The sequence below is a fragment of the Silurus aristotelis genome, assembly GCF_946808225.1.
Source record: "Silurus aristotelis genome assembly, chromosome: 14".
Lineage (NCBI taxonomy): Eukaryota > Metazoa > Chordata > Actinopteri > Siluriformes > Siluridae > Silurus > Silurus aristotelis.
In genome coordinates, this window is record NC_139587.1 from 15,417,587 (window position 1) to 15,431,611 (window position 14,025).

Genomic DNA, 14,025 nt, shown 5'->3' on the forward strand with positions numbered 1-14,025 from the left:
GACCATATCAATATTGAGATGGCCTCTTGAATTGCACTGCCACTACACCACACACCACAGCTTTTCAAAGGAAGATCTCGCAGATCACAATGCAATACAGAGGATATTGGGCTTAAGAGGAGTGGGGATCATGTCAGTGACTCCAAGCACGCACAGTGTTTATTTGAAGTTCGCCCTTTGTTTAACGTCTTATTATCTTTATTTTTCTTGCTCTCTCCAAATCAGTTGGAGAAATCATTCTTGCCATTTGCTTTTGCAGATGAAAAATAGACACAAATAAAAAAGATATGTCTTTACATCTTCAGACAGGGGTGGGGTGAGTAGAAAGGGAAGAAAAAAAAAAAAAGGGCCAGAAGGGGGCACACTGCTCTCTCTGTGCTTGGAGCTTTGGTGAATGATGACTTTTCTGTGTGTCCTCTGCTTTTTTCTTCCCTCTTTCCACTATTTCTTTGTAAAAAACATAAAAGCAAGAACACACAGCCTCGAATAACCTTATTCCTTTAAGCGAGCTGTCTGATTATAACAAGCCCAAGTTGATCATAATCATCTATAATAAAAGTTAAATTTAAATTTGGAATGGTGTTTGGAGGGTGGGGGTGGGGGGATGAATACAATCGAATCATCAAGCAGAAAGACCCCCTGAAAGTGGGACTAAAAAGTGTAAATTTACCCTCTCAATTGTACATCTCAAGCCATAATCCTGCCCCAAAAAAGCCAGTGGAGAATTGCCTGCCACTCCCATGTTGTTCCCCACCGGTGCTGGCTCAGCCTGAGTAGGTTTATAGTATTCAGATTGGTGCCTTATTTGTCATATCAAAGGGATATGGTGCTCACAAGGTTTTTCACAGGTTGTAACAGGATGAAATCAAGGCAAATCCTTTTTTGTAGTTGCAGTAGTAGTAGTAGCAGCAATAATAATGGATGCTCAAAATATAGTATGTTAATACACAGAATGGAGATTATATGACAACGCATGGTCAAGGTGAGTGCCTATATATATATATGATAAATCGTTAAGTAAATTGTTGTGCACTTAAGTTATTATGCAAGGCCTGGCTTAGCATGTTGGTGAAGCTAGGTCATTCTGGGCAGCTGAGCAAATGCGTATGTGTGTCTGTTTAGCCAGTGGGTGTGTATCGGTCTGTCTGTGAGAAACCGACACCTATATTTCCACCAAGGATGACATGCTTTTCTTATCAGATGGGTTACCCGTGGATTACCACTATGGGTTACATAAAGTTGCAGGAGAATTCAGCAGGAGTATAGTACTGTTACAATGTACTATTTAGAAGACAGTCTAAATCATTTACAAATTGTACAGCCATATGATTTGATATTCTGTCATAATCATGAAACTTTAGAGTTAGCCTTCACCCTGAGGATAAGTAAATATAAATGTACTGATTGGCTTTTATATGTTGTGGTGAAAAAGACATTCTGTCTATTCATTTTGGCTAAAGAGATTAAAAAATAATTTGAATGAATTTAAGTCACTAGCAATAAAAAATAAACAGTCTTTTCCTATGAGTGAAACAGCAGAGGCTGCTGCTAAATTGCTTCTTCGCATTACTTCATTAAAAGGCTACAAAACTGCTTTCTAAATGTTGCACATCTAACGATAAATTAACTGAGTAAACTTGATCAAATTTGGAATAATGTGTGAATTTCATGCTGATTTCACAACTTTCTGCCTGGTCTGAATAATTTCTCCCAGCTGCACTTGGACATGTGGAATTGGAGGCGTGTTTTTTTGTTTTTTTTTTCACTAAAGCTGATATTCAACTCATGTTGTGTGCTTTGACATGGGAGTGTGTCTGTATGTGTCTGCCTGTATGTAAGAGTGTGGGGAAAAGAAACAGGGGGATGGACTATTTGATCACTACAGTGTGTAAATATTTCAAAGTCAAATGATGAAAAACATCACTCATATTGAGAGCGTATTATAGTATGTGCTTTGAAAATTGAAAAGAAAAGCTATAAAAAACATATGTTGCAGGCTGCATATGCAGGCTAATGCTTTCTAATATGTGGACAATCAAAACTGAGACAATATTTATGACTTTATCATTTAGAATTATTAGTCAAATTTAAATCCTAGTAAAATAAATCAATTGAACCAATTATTTGTATACTGTATAATTATTTATTAGTATAAATAAGCTCTGTTCACTTTTATATGCATATAAGTGAACAGAGCTTGTGAAAAATAGCCCATTAATTATGTCTCCTCTCCTGCTCATTATGAGCTTATAAGCAAATAATTTTTATATGGATTGTGAATAAATAAAATAGTTAATACAATGCCTTTTGTTTTATTTTATTTATTTCTATTCACAGTTACAAAGTTATTTTACAATGGCATACACATACCTGCTTTTTGTTATCATTGCTAGGTTCAGCTGAAAGATTTGTATTTAGGATTCAGAGACATAAGGACGCATCCTATTACAGCTGGAAATCAGAAAGCCTTGTCCTGTAATACTTCCCACTTCTTAATACTTTCTACTATTCAGCAAGGTCCTTATCCAAAGTTTCTGTTGTTTATGCTTTGTTGTTTTCAGAGAAATACTCAAACCATATTTGCAGTGGGATACAACAAAAAAGAGAAGAGTAAGTAGCTTTTACTTGAAAACATCAGTTATTTATATTTTCCAAGAGGAATTTGATTAATATTATTCCTCAACAAATGAAGCCAAACCAATGTATAGATAATACAGCATCTGTATTCATTTAATTAATGTGGATTTATTGTTAAGATATGGACGCTTAACCTAAAAGTCATTTCGAGCCTTTGTTCTTGAAAACTTTAATAGCATTCAGATGGAAGGTACGAGCGGTATATTCCTTTTCTAATTTCCAGCAACTGATTTTAACTTTGAGAATCTTGTGGCGGTCATGTGTAATTGTAATTGAAAGTAGTCGGGGAAGGTAATTTTCTGTCCAGCATTTCTCACGGTGTTCTCAGGTTTGGAGAAGTTGACAAGACATACAGAAACTCTAGCAGAGTTTGCTTTTAGCATTTCGCATGCTTCTACAAATAGCCAGTTAATGATGATACAACATTTTGTAACTTGCATTTCCTGTTTCATATATACATCTGATTCATGTAATTATCTAATCTAAACAAATCAAAGTACAACAGTTTATAAAATGTATAAATTATTTTCTTGATCAGTTAACATTTCAGCAGTGATTTTTGTGCTAGCTGCTATACTGATAAAATAACACATTTCAAAGCAATGAAATAAAATAATGAGTAAAATAGTATCTTTTATCTAACTTTGTGTGTAAGGGGAAAAAAGTGAACAGAGTTTCATGTCCCCAGTACTAGAAACCATGAAAAAACAGATGGTGTACATTCATTCGCCATTGGGTGCTTCTCTGCTCTCACTCACAGTGACCTCTGAACATAGGAGCATTTTAATCAACCTTTCTCACAAGGTTTTTGCTTTTATTTTCCTTACAAATCAGCCTGGCATGACTACTCTAAAGTAGAGTACTAAAGATGGCTCTTGCAATGTAAAACTTCTATCAACTATCCCTCTGAAATAGCTAATGATTTGGTAGCTTTTGAAGAGCTACAGACATCTTCAGAAATATTTCTTTTTAAATCTAGAGAACGTCATCAGCATCAAATGAGAGTGGATTAATCAAACGGCAAAACTTATATTAATTGCTTAGCTCTTATCATAGCAAAAGTTCATAAGCTAATTTGTTCGCTGTGATCAGTATATGTTCTATTATTAAGATCAAAATTTCAAACAATTTTTGATTTCATTCAATTTTGGCTTCTTGCAAACAACTTAATTCATGTTAGTAAGGTTTTCCAAGAAAATAAGTTTTCTTTTTAATAAATGAGTATAATTTTTTTGTTAATATAAATAACAAAAAAATAATTAAATTGTTCTTATTTATTTAATTCATTCTTATTATTATTTTCATTTATTATTAAATATAATTTATAATTCATTTATAAATGCATTATTATTTCGCTGGACAGGACAAGTTTACATGTTTTGTCAAAGTTTTTTATGGATATAAATTTGAATTCTTGTTGTAATGATGTGTTAAAAAAGGACTTCATTCTCTAAAAGTTTCTACATATGTTTCATTTATAAATTGGAATAGAGGCTTTATGTATAAACTTGCATATATATATATATATATATATATATATATATATATATATATATATATATATATATATATATGCATATGTTATATAATAGTGTTATTTTTATATAGTGAACGAACCAAAGACAGTAATTGTATGCATGGAGGAATAAAGATAACAGATTTCTTCTTTTTTATTTTCTTATGTATTTGCCTTTTGATATATATGTCATACTTATTTGGTATACTATGTTTTAGAAAACATTTATGCAACATTTATGCAATACAAACATTCAAATATTTCATTAGAATTATCTAAAAACTATAAATTTAAAATTAACACAATTTGTAAAAGATGGGGGGGGGGGATATTCCAAAATGTAAAAAATTATATATTTTATTATATTTATATACTTATCATAATACATATTGAATACTATAGTATATGCATCAGGTTTTGTACACATTTTCGTCAATAAAATTCCATGACTTTTCCTGGTTTTTCATGATCGTACAAACCCTGATGCATATAATTGGACTTTGTGCATTTAACAAACTTATGATACTAAAAACTGAGTTTAAAATGAAAAACAAAATAATTATAACCAAATTCCATCCAGCAGTACCGTGTTAGTAAGATAGAACATCAGTTGGAAATATGCTTTGCTAAAATTTCAGTTTTATAATTTTAGCTATTTTTGGTTTGCATTTACAATTAATTAAATGAGTGAATAGAAAATTAAAAAGAAATTTAATTACTGTGTAAAACAGCACACAAAAATGCAAATAATAAAGTCTAATTTGATCTCATTTAAATAATGTCTAATTTAATCTAATTCATCTTGTCTAATTTGAAACAAGTACAAAAATTAGGCAAAAGCATGCGCTACAGGTGCTGTAATCCATGTGTCTGCACAAAAGGCTTCCTGTTGATGCAAATCAGAAGAGCTAATTTACATTTTTCAAAAACCACGTAGTAAATATGAAAGTATTTATTTTACTTATAGTAAGACCTCTGTTCACTATAATGGTACCTCCTTGCCATATAAACCTTGGTTGCAAAAGTGTCAGGAAAGGAATCGCCTGTTCAACCATTTTGACTCCGTTTTCATATTTTCCACACATCAGACGCCATCATGCCTCTTTCTGTTTTGCCCTAAAAACATTTCTTATTGTCTGTTTATATCAACCGCTCTGTGTACAATAGGTGACATGTTGATATGAACAAGCTGAGCATAGGAAAAGTTAAATCAGCAGAAAAATCAGATCTGCTGACATGTAGGTCCATTTGTGGATGCACTGTAAGAGCTATTGCTTTCCAAATGAAAGCGTGTACATTTAAGACTCAGACCAGACACAGGACGACTACCAGGTGTATTAATTTTGTATGTTTAAAAGCAAATATAAAAAAGAAAAGAGGCAAAAGCTAACAAACTGGGTTATTTCTATTTTATCTGTTTAAGAAAATACATACTTTTTATTTTTCTGCTCCATCACATTAATATGTTCAGATTCTCTGACTGATGCCTATGACCTGGCCTTTACAGAAAGCAGGTCATCATTATATAACCAGGAAGTGGCCTGCCAACATCCTGCAGCTTGTTTATGGTGACATCGTGTTGCCAGAGCGATGGGGTCCTGCCAGACAGTGTCTTCATTAGCAATCACGCATGGCTGAATTTGCCACTCTGCTCAGTCAACCTATGCTACAATATCAACCTGAACTCTCACAAAATTTGTCTTAACCACAATGACATATTTTACTGGATTTTATATCAATTATGGCAAAAGAGATACTCAAAATCTAATTTAAAATCATGTATGTGCGTTGTTTATAATAACGTTTGCTATCTAAATTGTGGCCGGTATTTTATAATGAAAACTGTTCCATCCCTCACATAAATAATCATATCATATATTTTACCCAAATTAGGAAAATATGCACAGACATTCTGCTATGAAATTGGTCTGCAAATTCTTGCAGCAAACCTAAGAAGAGCTACAAGTTGCTTAAAAAATCTAAGCAAGCTTTTAAATATTCAGTGACATATATCAATATCACTGAGTAAACTGACCACAACTTATTTTGGTAAATAACAGAAAACCGAATTGACAACTGAAACGTGCTGAGACCAGCCGTACTAATGGTTTTTAATCTGAAAACTGGATTCTGAAAACACTCACGTTTCCTCAAGGGAGAGCAGCAGGAGGCGCTGTGAAGCTGTTAGCCTCCTAATAATGAAGCAGCAGCTAAAACAAACATGGATGATGGGGGAAGGGTCAGTACGGTGGCTTGTGCACAATAATGCAAGATTAACATCGAATGAGCAATGGAAGTCCATGTGCAATGATATCAAATGCAATCCCCTACCTGTGAGACCTAGCCAAAATCAGAAGGGTTCGGCCTTGGCCGAAGATAATATGCATAATTATACTAAATATTAAGGGAAGCCACTATGCCATGTGACATGAAGTGCCATGCAAAGTGCTACCTATGAAAGCACATCCATCAAAAAAAGATTTTCCTGTCTATCATTGTTCTCTCAGTCTATAAGTTGACTTGATTTGGAATAAATTCTGCAAAATTTGTTGTAACAGTCCGTCAGATGTACAATATAAATGTTTGTTTTCATCTATAATAGAAAACGCACATTCTGTGACTCTACTAGCCATAGTGTGGCAAGCTGTTCCAGGAAAAATTCCTAAATTATTTTTAATCCTGTCATTTATATTGGAAATTCTTGAAATTTGTGGCATAAAGATTTGATGCAAAAGAGCCTTGAGATTTTAAAACACGAATAAAAAAATCTTTATGACACTGCTAAGCAACATTCCCAAGTGCTGCGTCCCAAATGAAAGCGCTTGAAGGCGCATCATTGATTTTGAAACAAATGATCTGAAAGCAGATTTACCATTGCTTTATCCTTGAATTTTTTTGTGTGTATGTGTGTGTGTGTGTGTGTGTGTGTGTGTGTGTGTGTGTGTGTGTGTGTGTGTGTGTGTGTGTGTGTATATATATATATATATCAAAGCATCTAGAATTTTATATCATGTAAAACTGTACCACTTCTATTGTACAAATAAATCAAAAACATGCTAATTTGCTTTTAATATATATTTAGACATATATTTTGCTGCACCATTCCACAATTATTAGCTTATTATTATGAGTATTATCAGCTTTCAGTTCTTACTTATTAGACATTAAAAGGGACTATTTGCATGCCTGATAGGGCATAATAAGTTTAGAGTGTAGACCATTCATAAATTGTGATTAGGAGTTTTTTTTTGCTGTTTTTTTATTTCTTTTTTTTAAGTTGAATAAACCTACTGATGGTTAAATTAGTTGTCACCAGACTATATGATTACCAGAAAACCAGAAAACCTTAATGAATTATTGTGCTTTGATAACTTGGTAAAAATCCAGGCAGGTCTACCCTGCAGAGAATATAATACATGTTAAAACAAATTGAAATGGCTGCAGGACCTGTTTAACTAAGAATTAATAAAAAAGAAAAACAAGCCAAAATCGCCCAAGCAGCCTCTGCAATGCGTTGGTCTCCTCTATAAAGACATCTGCTGATGACACACATTGGAAAGGCCTGCTCATGCGGAGGCTGGCGAACAAATCGCTCTAACGAGATTGGGCTACATTACGGCCTGCTGTAAGAGACCGACGCGGGGTCCCACACAACCTGCCACTGAGCGGGATGCCACAAAGCTGCCCGGGCCTGCCATAAACATGTCTGCACCCTTTTCTGAAACTACACAGCCCACACAGGCAGGGTGGCAGAATACTATTAAGGCCTGAAATCCAGTCTACATTGCTCTCTCAGGCAACCACTGGCTCAGTAAGTTCCTCCAATGTGGCACAAAACTAATTTGCTGTTTTTCTCTTGTCCAAAATATAAAAAATGCAGTATATTATTTTATATTTTCTAGTACTTCTTGGAGGGCTGTGGAGTAATATGGTACGTAAAATGCTGAAAAGACTATTTCTGGCGCATGTTGCTTTTTTTTCGGGCTTCAGCCTGTATAATTGATGGGTTTGCTTTAGGTGGTACATATACTACCCATATGAGTAGCATGGGGTGTAATAGGTTACCAGCCAGTGTGCCAGACCCTTGGCCAGGACCTAAACAGTCCATTGTACAAGTTTGGTTTGCAAAAAAACCCACACACACAATAATCCGTTGTGCCAGAGCAATGTATGTATCTTATGCCAAATATACAGTCAGAAACATAAAGTTAATATAAACCAGTAGTTATTTTGGTTCAAACAGTCTAGTACCATTACATTAACATGTATTCATGCATTTCCAGCATTAAACTGGGGCAGGATATAGATTGATCCAAGCATATACAGCCAAGTTTTCAAGGGTAAAAGGCCTTGCTAAGGAGTTCACAAGTGGTTTGCTAGTGATCATGGAATTAAAACTTATTGAGTTTTAATAATTGCACAGGCTTTTTTCAGTTTTGGTCTGATCATTCAATATAAGAGAATTCTTGCCATTAAGTTTAGAAATGCAAATAAATCGTGTAATTTTAATATAATACCATTTCTAAAAATGCTAATTTACAATCCACAGACATGACATAGATTTAAATCATGAGCCTCTAACATCGGCAATTGATTTCAAAGACATTCAAATGTGGGGAAACAAAATCTGGGGAAAAGCGTTCGCAATCTTTTGACAGCAGTGAAGCTGCTACAGTCAGAAGAGCTGCAAAGATTGTCAGTATTCACATCACTGCATGAATTCTGTTTTACTACACATTTGATTTGTATGTCTTCACAGCGGTATAATGCTAGAGTGTTGGATAACTGCAAAACTACTTCAACTCTGTATATTTCCCTTGACAGAAAGTGTAGAAATAAAATGATGGATAGACACATTAAAAGACTCCATGATAGCCAGGAGTTCCAAAGCTGGATATCTCACAATTCACATAAGTGTAAGGATATGCCACGCAATTGGAATATTTATTTGCTTTATATTTAAAAGATCTGAGTAGCTAATTGCTAAATTACTATATTAATAACTGCACTTCATCAACTGGTGTTTGGTCAGCACAGATGCTTTGTTTGCTTTGTTTCTTTTTAGAAATTTGACCATGAAAGCTGTGCAAATATTTTGTTTTCATGAGAAGCCACAACAGTTGAAAATGCATGTTGCCTTCAGAAAGTGTTTAATAAATGTGCTCCATGTGCGATCTTCTTAAGTTTGCCCTCTTCTTCTGACCTCTCACCCCCCTTCTCTGTTTCTTTGCTCTTTAGGTCAGGGTCTGTGTGCAAACACAGATGCATACACACCACCACAGACCAGAGAGCACACACCCAGGCACAGGTGAACCTTGCTTTATGTGCTCCCTACCAGGCTTCTATCCTACTATAGTTCAAGCATGTTCCTAGGGTCAGGCATAGTGCCCAGCATGTGCCTGCACTTGGTCAGATCAGGTCTAAACACCCCAGAGATGGGTTTGCAGACTTCCATGCTTGGAGATGTTTGATCTTGCTCTGAGAGAGGCTCCATTACTGTGCCTTTAATTAACTCCAGCAGCAGCCACTTCCTGGTTCGAGGACCTCACCACACTGCTTGCAGGCAGTAATCTTTTGCAGGTGACTGTCAGCTGCACATCAAACGTCAGGATGGGCTAGCCTTAGTTCTCAGGTATTTCAGTTAGTAATAGAGATAGCTGTCACTTCTGCAGGCTCTTTTCGGCTGTACATGGCAGATGCACTAAAGCTGAGCTAACACAGGCCAGTTGCAGTGTGGCTAGCAGACACTGCTGTGATTCACAGCTCCATCTCTATGACCAGAGTGTTCCCAGCTTTCAACCAAGAGGGTGTCAAATTATGCAAAAGTATGTCTCCCATCTCCTGTCATAAGCTGATGATGTTGGCTCATGTTTTCTAATGCTTTTGCAAAAAAAAAGATCAACAACAGGTCTAAGTTTGGGCAGAGTATATAGAAATACGTTGTTCAAATAAGAAGATTTTCCTTCAATATCAGCTGTAGCCATTTTTACAGATGCCAAAAAATATTGATATTAATACATTCACTTTCACCACCTTACTTTTGTCCCTGATAAATAATTGACCACTTGATAAAAGTTTGTCATACATAAGAAAAAAAAAGTGAGACTTTGTGATCTGGTCAGGCATACTAATACATTACACTCATTAAATAGGAGAAAGATTCTTATTACCAAGCATACACCAATGCCCTTTAAGTTTGCCAGGGCTAGCATATACACAGTACTTTGAAAGCCCTGCCTGGCATATTAAGCACATTTTAATAAAATTCTTTTGAGGTTCCTGGTAGGATGCACAGTAATTCCTTGCCTTTAAGTCCCCACACCTCAGAGTGATCTCATCAGATAGCCAATGCTGCATTAGATCAGGCCTGAACATTGCAGGCGCTGGCGGGAAGGGGAGGGGGAATGCAAGGCAAATTAAACCAGCAGTCTGCACTTCCCAGAGCAGGCCATTCTCTTCTTAAAGACATGAAACCGAGAGATGTGGCTGGTTGGCAGTGCTTTGATGTGGAAAAGATGCCTAGTTTAAAGCTCAGAAATAGAAGATTTTACAAGAGATTTAGTAGGATTCCCTTCAGTGATCAGCGGGTGAGGCAGCCTTTTCACAGGTCAATCATGCATACCAAAAAGGTTCCATTACACCACTTACACATACTGCTGTGAATAAGATTTAACTACATTATCAACTCTTGATATTGTCCATTATAACTGTCTAACTTTAATAAAGATGAATGAACAATGTAAGTTGTAAAGGTGTAACTGAAAAGAGGCTTGTATAAGTGTCAAAAAAAAAGGATTACAGTATTTTTTTTTAAGGTGCTTTACAGTATCCATAGATTATAGCATTCAGCAAAATAGTTTGGCTTGTGTTATCCCTTACTAATAATAAATGATTAATAATTAATTAAAAACAGATTATTGGAATAAATATCCATCTGCAGTCTACATTTTTAGGAATGTGTGAGGACTAAAAAGCCAACTGCTTACCTTAAGTAGTAAACCGATGGCTTACTATATTGCATTCTTCTAACATCATGGTCACAAGACTGGAAAATTTCCACTAAATTATAACAAAGATTTTTGGAAGTTTTAAAAGAAATCCGCAATATGGCTGGGAATGTTAGTACTTAAATTCCATGATAGACAAGAAGAAATAATAAAAAATTATTGCTTTACATGGAAGAAACACATTGAAAGTGTTAAAGATCATTGTCAGTTACCTAGTGTCTCATGTGCTGCCCACTGCAAAGACAGCTGCTGATTGCAGGCATAAATAATCAATCTGAACCTGTGTGAAAGGAAATAAATCTTTTTACCAGATGATAGAAGTTGTCATAGTTTGCAACTTATTCAAGATTTAAAAAGCAGTGTCTCAAATAGCATACATCTACATTAAGCAATATGACCAAAATAAACAATAAATTATCTGTAGTGTTATTCTGTTTGGAAAAACAGACTTACAACCTTTACTCTCTTGAAAGAATCATTCAGGGTTTTTGTCCATATAAATATTAATTAACCTGAGAACTTTTTTCTCTCCAGCCCCAAACATTCCAAACCTGGGGGTGCCTTCTGTCCAGAACATTTTATTATTATCTCTGCTCTAACACTTGATTTAACTGATTCAATGGCTTTATTGAGCTGAAGCAGGAGTAATAAAGAAAAACACTAAAATATGTAGAACAGGTGGCACTTTAAGACTAAGGTTGGGAAACTATGACCAAAATCAACATGTTCATGTTATTGGATGCATTTTACACTGCATTCAATTTAAACTATATATGGTTTATTTAATTACAAACATTTGGTATAAAACGACTAAAGTACTCGGAATGGAATACAAATAAAAAATTATAGAATGAGCTTTAGATGTGAAAAATGTATATGTTGATTATTTACAACATATTTAATCTTAATGTAAAAAAATAAATAATAAAAAATAAAAATCTGATGACAAGGAGCAAGGGGCGGAAACAAGTTGTTGTTTTATTATATTTTTTCTGACTGATTTATGCAACATTTTCTGATATATTTTGTATTATAATAAGGGGGTGTGTTTTATGTGCTTTGGCAGCAGTAGGTTATTTAATGCCCCATTGTAAGGCACATGAAGTGCAGCACTAGCACTTATTATCACTGCTTGTTTTATGTATTAATGTAAAACAATAAATAAATAAATAAATAAATAAATAAATAAATAAATAAATAAATACATAAATGAATGAATGAATGAATGAATGAATGAATGAATGAATGAATGAATAATAAAAAAGGGTGCTATAATTCCTCCCAAAAGAGTTTTAGGCTGATGGTATCCTAAGTTTGCAACCAAGTGAACCAGTGTTGATTTATTCATTGATAGAGACTTCAAAGCACTTTTGTACATCACTCTGGATAAGGGCATCTGCTAAATGCTGTAAATGTAAATATAAATGTAAGTGCTCGAATACTGTTACGTATGAAAAGTGACCCTTTATAGAAGCCTTTATAGGAAACAATAGTTTTATTTATGTAAGATCTGTGCATTAAATATCATTGGTACTTACATGCGAGGAGAGCAATACTTCAGTTTATTGAGGATTTAATATTTATGCAAAAATAATTAAACACCTTGCAAAAATAAAACTGAAGGCCAAGCCATGGAATGCTAACGCTAGCATTCTCGACTGCTCTAGTCTAGATTAGACATCAATTTAAGCTTCAGATCCCCTGAGCCAGTCAAATGCCTGGACAAGTTTGAACACGCCCATTTTATTATCATATACGCATTATCATTATCAGAGGAGCTGAAACTGTAAACTTGCTGGGAGCGATGAAAAAAAAAAAATTGACAGTAAATGATAAATGGAGCAGTAATTGCTCAATTAATTTAACTGATTGGATAATTAGTTACATGGAAATTTTGAAAATGAAAAAGTATTATAATCACTTCATTTTAAACTCACTTTACAGTTAATTCGATTATATTTTAGACTAATCAGATAGTAAATACTAGCTGAAAAAAGAGAAGTGGAAATAAGCTTTTCAGAGGAATTCTTATCCGTGTGCTCAGACGGGTTCAGATCTGTATACAGAGCTTGTAAGATGGACAAACAAACATGCAATACCAAACGATGTGCTCGATTCATATAATTCATTAAGATGTTCAACTATATACAAAATATATTGGTATAAAATACAAAAGCACAGCAACAACCGTGTACAGCAGAAGACAACATATTTTTGTCTTCTGCTGTATATATTGCACATTATGTACCGTCTGGAGAGAAGGTTATCCATTTGCAGTTTCATCTTTTGGAGCATTTGATGGGTTTGAGAGAAAGAGAGAGAGAGAGAGAGAGAGAGAGAGAGAGAGAGAGAGAGAGAGAGAGAGAGAGAGAGAGAGAGAGAGAGATCTGACTTGCTGAGAAGCAAAGCCCCCACCCCCACTCATCTTTTTTAAACCCGGTCTTTTTTCTCCATCTCTTTGCAGTGGCTTTTGCACAGTGGTGGTGCAACTATGTGGATCACAGGTGGGGTGTCGGCCTCCATCGAATAAGCTAGTTCACTAAGGATGGGATTTGGCGCTGTTATTTTTCTATTAGAGGGGAATTATGCTAAGCACTTAGAAGCCATCATGGCGTTGCTATGGCAGCCCGTACTTCCTGCAGGGTTGCGACCTTGAATGACTACACCAGTGCAAAGCCGGGTACCACAGAGATCCTTTTGAGGATTAGAAATACAACTTTATATTGATGAAAAAATTATTCAGATATGTTTGGAACGTGTAATGACAAGTTTATAGTGTTAGGTCCTCCTAGATATTTATTGTATAATAATAATAATAATAATAATAATAATAATAATAATTATTATTATTATTATTATTATTAT

At 34.7% G+C, this 14,025-nt stretch overlaps 1 long non-coding RNA gene across 1 annotated transcript; it reads left to right on the top strand.

Annotated features, from left to right (window-relative positions):
* Window positions 1-773: 773 nt before the first annotated feature.
* On the top strand, window positions 774-13,476 carry LOC310737187. The gene is made up of 3 exons (XR_014536776.1): window positions 774-982; window positions 2,562-2,610; window positions 9,392-13,476. It is a non-coding gene; the product is annotated as an uncharacterized lncRNA (long non-coding RNA).
* The last annotated feature ends 549 nt before the right edge of the window (window positions 13,477-14,025 follow it).